This window comes from Adiantum capillus-veneris, chromosome 24, assembly GCF_014529385.1.
Source record: "Adiantum capillus-veneris isolate H3 chromosome 24, ASM1452938v2, whole genome shotgun sequence".
NCBI classification, from domain to species: Eukaryota; Viridiplantae; Streptophyta; class Polypodiopsida; order Polypodiales; family Pteridaceae; genus Adiantum; species Adiantum capillus-veneris.
Window position 1 is genome coordinate 75,707,368 of NC_140954.1, and position 6,202 is coordinate 75,713,569.

Below are 6,202 nucleotides of genomic sequence, written 5' to 3' on the forward strand. Positions count from 1 at the left end.
TTTATGTGATTTGTCTCTTGGCAAAAAGGCCATTGGTACGAAGTGGGTTTACAAGTTGAAACGCAAGCCGGATGGTGAGATCGATCGCCATAAGGTTCGACTTATCGCAAAGGGTTATGCACAGCAAAAAGGCATAAACTATGAAGAAATTTTTGCTCCCACTTGTCATATGCTCTACTGTGCGTTTTCTATGTGCATTCGCAGCTCATTTTGGTTGGGATGTACATCAATCAGACATTGTTACTGCTTTCTTGAATGGTGTCATATTTGAGGAAGTTTATGTAACGCAGCCTCACGGTTTTGTCAAGAAAGGACAAGAGGACAAAGTGTGCAAATGTAACAAGGCTTTGTATGGGTTGAAGCAACTCCTCGTGCTTGGTATGAGAAAGCTGACACTCATTTGGTCAAACAAGGCTTTTGTAACAGTCCAATAGAAAGCACATTGTATGTAAAGCGTGAGGGTGATGTACTTCTCATTGTGGTTCTTTATGTAGATGATTTGTTGATCACTGTACTTTCTTTATGATTTGTTGGGAGACATATTGCTGAATTTAAAGCTGATTTGAATGCTACTTTCAAGATGAAAGATTTGGGGTTGTTGCATTATTACTTGGGCATACAGTTTAAGCAGTGTGATGGTGGTATTGCCTTGTGTCAGAAAAATTACATAGAGTGTAACATTTAATGGTCTAAAAACTTATGTGTAGCGGAAATTAGCATGAACATAGTGGGCATTTCATTAGAATAGATTCCTAATGAGAATTACAAGAGTGCTTGGGTGGAGAGAGCAACAAAAAGCATAACACCTAGTTAGATAGCATCAACAATACTTTCAAAAGAGAGAGAAATTAAGCTATTGACAACAGTTGAGGACCGGATTTTCATGGAGCCGGTCCCCCCTCCAAAAGGCTATGTATTATGGTTTCTCCCATCAAGAGAGACATTGTACAATACAATTCTTTGTGTTCCTTCAAGACTAGCTAGTGCAATGAAGATGAAAGCTTCATGCACTAAGCAATACACTTAGCAAACACAACTTTAATTATCCCCGTTCTCAGATCCAAGACCTCACACACCTTCGAAGATGGTGAGAGCTAGCATGGTATGAGAGTAGATTGAGAGGAAGAAGGAGTATCTTACGAGAAAGATGTACATCTCCTCACATAATCACTCATATTAGCATAGCTTAGCTTAGTAACTAGCTTGGTAGAGGAGATGAGCATGCATTGAAGCTTGGCTCTTGGTTGGATTTGCATCCACATGCCAAGAGTGTGTTGATGTAGGCTTCTATCTCACAAGCTTGGAGTAGGTGATGAGCTCTCCATTAAAGCTTGGGAAGAGATAGTCTTCTTTACTTCACACATAGATTGTGTGTGAGTGTGTGTGTGTGTGTGTGTGTGATAATGCCTTGCAAAAATCAGCCCCCTCTCTCTCTTGGGCGAGCCCTCTTGCTATTTCCTCTTGCAGGCTCCCCATTGGACCTCCCCAAGTCAAGCCAATGGCTATTAAGCAGCATAAGTGATAGCCTTCTGACATGTGTCCCCCTTTCCCCTTTTGTGAGAGCTTTAGGTAATTTAATAATTAAAGTAAACTCTCATTGGACCCCTTTGTCTCCTGGCCAATAGGAATCAGGCAAGCCATTGGGCTCCTGAATGCTCATTGGACCCCTTGGGAGACTGTCCAATAGTCTTCTAGGAGACTTAATTCTCATTGGTTCTTTTATTAAGTGTTTTTAAATTAATTAAACTAGATTTACTCTTGCCTAATTCTCATTGGTCCACCTCCAAGGCCATCCAATAGGAATTGGGCACACCTTGTGGGCATCTGGGCTAGGGAGCTGACATGTGTCCCTAATTCCCTTTGGGTAAAGGGAGCCTCTGTGTGTGTGTGTGTGTGTGTGTGTGTGTGTGTGTGTGTGTGTGTGTGTGTGTGTGTGTGTGTGTGTGTGTGTGTGTGTGTGTGTGTGGCTTTCTCTCTCATCCCTAGAAGAAAGGCTCGCCCCCTCCCAAGTAGGGATTGCAAAGACTTTTTGGTCACACACAAAGCATCCAATTTCCCCTAGGGTTGACCTTTGGACACAACCTTTGAATTTTGGAACCTTAGCATTTTGGAAGTCTTAATGGGATGAACCTTAGGGTCTTTTTAGCCCATTGTTGCACATGGCTCTTTTGCAGATGGCCCCCCTTTTGGATCCCTATTTTCCCTCCTTTGGATCCCTACAGTGGCCGGTCTGCTAGCTTAACCAATATTCTAGCTTTTTCTCCCTTGGCACTTCCCCACATTAAATGATCAGTTTAATATGAGAAAATCATTTAGGAGAATTAGATATTGATTATTATGACATAGAGACATTGTTATGTAAGTTTAGACTTGAGGATTGCAAACCTATAGCCACTCCCATGGAAACAGGTTTGAAATTGAGTCTACATGATGATGCTGGTGATCTTGCGGATGTCACTCTTTACCAAACTGCTGTTGGATGCCTCATTTATGTATGCAACATGAGGCCAGATATTCAGTTTGCAGTCTCACAGGTCAACAGATTTATGCATAGCCCAGGGTCTAAGCATTGCAGGCTGTCAAGAGGATTTTTTGCTACCTTAGTGGCACTTTACATCTTGGCTTGTTTTATCCCAAGGGGGGATCATTGCCGCCAGTCTTACATGCTTTTTCGAACTCAGATTGGGCCAGGTGTTTTGACATGCGAGTGTCCACAAGTGGTTTTTGTTTCATGCTTGTCAGTTCATGTATATCATGGTTGAGCAAGAAGCAACCTACTGTGGCCACTTCAAGTTGTGAGGCTGAGTACAAGGCAGTCTTCATAGCTACGGTTGAGTGTGTATGGCTCAGACGCCTTATGGCTGATTTGGGTGTTGGATAGGACACTGTCAACACTATCAACGCTGACAGTCAGAACGCATTGGCAGTTGCGAGGAACCCAGTTTTCATGCTCGCACAAAGCACATTGAGGTGCATTACCACTATGTCAGGGAGCGGCTCTCAGCAGGAGAGATCAGCTTGGCTTATGTGCCAACACAAGACAACCTTGCAGATCTTTTCACAAAGGCATTGTCTCGTGAGAAGCTCGAAGCTTTCCGCAAAGCTTTGGGTTTACTCCCCTCTGTGGACTGCCGATCATGTCCTCAGGGCATGGCACTTCCCTTTACTCATGTGCCAACTCTTGTTCATCGCATCACTCCAGGGGGGATTTGTTACCATATACATGTGGTAGTGATGTGTGTGAACACATCACTACCATATACATGTGGTAGTGATGTGTATGAACACACTAGGACTACCGGGGCATTTTTTCCCTCTTTAGGAGGTTTTTTTCCCCCGTACATTGTATATACGCCCATCACTCTAGGGCTATCTATCTTTCCATTGCACACTAAGTAACACACTCTCTATTGTGTGCCTTGAGTTTCCTTCGTCTTCTCCAAGCTGTGTGCATTTCTCTGCAACCCTAATTCCAAAACGAATGCAGCTTGTGGCACAGCTACATTCAGAATTGAAGAGCAAGGATAAGATCAAAGGCTCTTCAAAATGTCCTAGGACAGAAGAGGATGTACCTCCTCCTTCAAGTATTGAGTCCTTAGTTGTACACCTGGATGATGCTACATGTCCAACACTTACTTGGGGAGAATTCTATCTTTCACTTGCAAGCACCTCAATTAGGTGAGGGACATTTTCCAAATGTGAAACAAGTTTCAATGGCCCATCCTCTCTTCAAAGATCTTGTCTATGTGGCAAAGATCTACGAGGACCAGGTAGGAAGCAAGCCGATATTATAGATTGTGCTAGAGGAGGCGACTGCTACAATTGTTTAGCATTGTGGCATAATATTGCCATGTGCTCTTGTTCATTGTAGCAAAAGGCCTATGTTGATCTTCAAGATTTGGAATGGAGGTCATCTTGAGCAGTGAATTCAGGCATGTCATCATGATGGAAGCAAGCCTGCAATCAGAGACACATCTGGAGCTGTACAACAATTCACACACAACATTTTGTTGATCTGCAATTCTCTTTTGCAGACGATGAAATTCGTGCATAGTCACGGCTTCATTCACAATGAATTACACACTAAAAATATTCTACTACATTTTGGCGAGCGAGGAGTGTATGTCTGCATTGCGCACTGGGGAACAAGTACATCAGCAAAAACTTTGGCAGCATTTTCCCAAGATGCCAAATCTCACCCCTCAAACTAGAGCTCAATTTGAGCAAGATTATCCATGGATTACTCTTGAAAATATCAGCACCAATCCTCCTTCTTTCACCAAAGCATCTGATATATATAGTCTCTCATATATTCTTCGACGCTTGGTTGCCTGTATACCAGAGCCATCTGAGGTTCTCAAGCGCGAATTTTTGCTAGATGTAAACAAACATCTTGCCATTGGAAAATTCTCCAAAACCTTAGATAGACCTAAAATATGGGATTTAAGTCTTTATTTGAATGGAGCCCATAATGTTGGCTATTATATTATAACCGAATCTGGCTTGAGGGCTGTTGATGATTAGAACAGTAACAAACTTTTTTGTCATTAATGGTGTGCAATGTGTGGTGATATTTCAAACTACCTCTTTAATCATATTTTTAGTTACGTCTTTAAAGTTCTTTAAGTCAAGGTTTTAAAGTATTTCAAGTTGGATCGCTAAAATCCTCTAAATCATCTCTCTTTTGTAAGTGCTAAGACCTTTCTCATTAAAGTTTATTATTTTGCATTCAGGTATGGAAGATATTGATCCCGACCAGAATGCACTGCAGCCTAATGATCCTTTGCTTAATCATGCATTGGCTCAACAAATTTACAAAGAGGAAGAGATTTGGGTGGCTCAAGGAGATCTCAGTGCTTTGGCTGCGTCCCAAGAAGACAAATCAGAACTTCAAGGGGAGCCACTGAATTAGGGCAATGCAGACAGCTATGTTCGGATCACTTTGTGGGCAATACATTATTTTGAATCAATGGAAATGCTAAGGCTTCCGCTCCCTTGAAGGTTTCAAATTTGCAACACATTGTCCTCGCAAGAAATATCCTTTTAAGATTTATCCAAGTGTACAGATCGCCACTAAATAATAATCAAGTGGCAATATACTTTGTGCAACAATGCTACTGTTATTATGTATTGCGGCTCAAAGTAGATTGGAATGATCATCCCACTACATGAGGTGTTGGCAAAGGGACGCCCAACCGAGAAGACTCATGCACGGGAAGCCAATCAAGAAGATCCTCCTCGCAAGAGAGGTTATAATATTTGCCCGAAGAAACTGCAGTCATTGAGCAGCTTGCAACCCAAGGTGTGGATTTGGCAAGTCAAGGAGAGACACCAGCTATGTTGCGTGCTCGTATTGCAGAGCTAGAAAGGAATTTGGCATGGTACGAGGCAAGGTATGGGCCTGTTAACGAAGAAGAGATAGGCAATGCGGGTCCAAGTGATTCAATTGGCAATTCAAAATTTCATGTATCTGATCTCTTTGGAAAACAAGCCCATGATTTAAATTAAATCTCCCAAACAATACTAAGCTCTTTTTGTATCTTAAATCTCAAGATTTGTAACTAAAACCTCTTTTTGGTATGTATATCTCTATTTGTTGGAACAAATGGACGTGAAAGAGAGAACTAAAACCTCTATTTGTAAATCTCTATTTGTTGGAACAAATGGACGTGAAATGGATTTGTGACTAAAACCTCTTTTTGGTGTGTAAATCTCTATTTGTTGGAACAATGATAGAGAGAAGATGGAGAGAAAGAGAGACAATGAGAGAGGAAGAGAGTGAGAGTGAGAGAGAGAGAGAGAGAGAGAGAGAGAGAGAGAGAGAAGGTATGGATTGTAAAGCTAAACTCCACATAACTTTTGCATTGCAAAATAAATTGAGAATATAGTACAAACTTTATACCTCATCTGTCCCCTCAATCATAGGCACCATGTCATCAATTTCTTTGACATCTGAACATTTCGAGATCAATATCTTCCAGGTTCCATTCCATTTCATCATCAGAGTTGAACTCATTTGCAAATGCTTCGTGTGTTTGAAAGCGCCCGAAGCTTTCTTCTGTGGCACGTGTGGCTAACTTTGTTGTTTTATGCATAGTCGCATGTTACAATATACATACATGAAGCCCGCAACTCGTTTAGGACTTAATCGATTTTGTTCTTTTAGTATGCACAAAAGCAAACAAAAACCAATTTCTTTCAC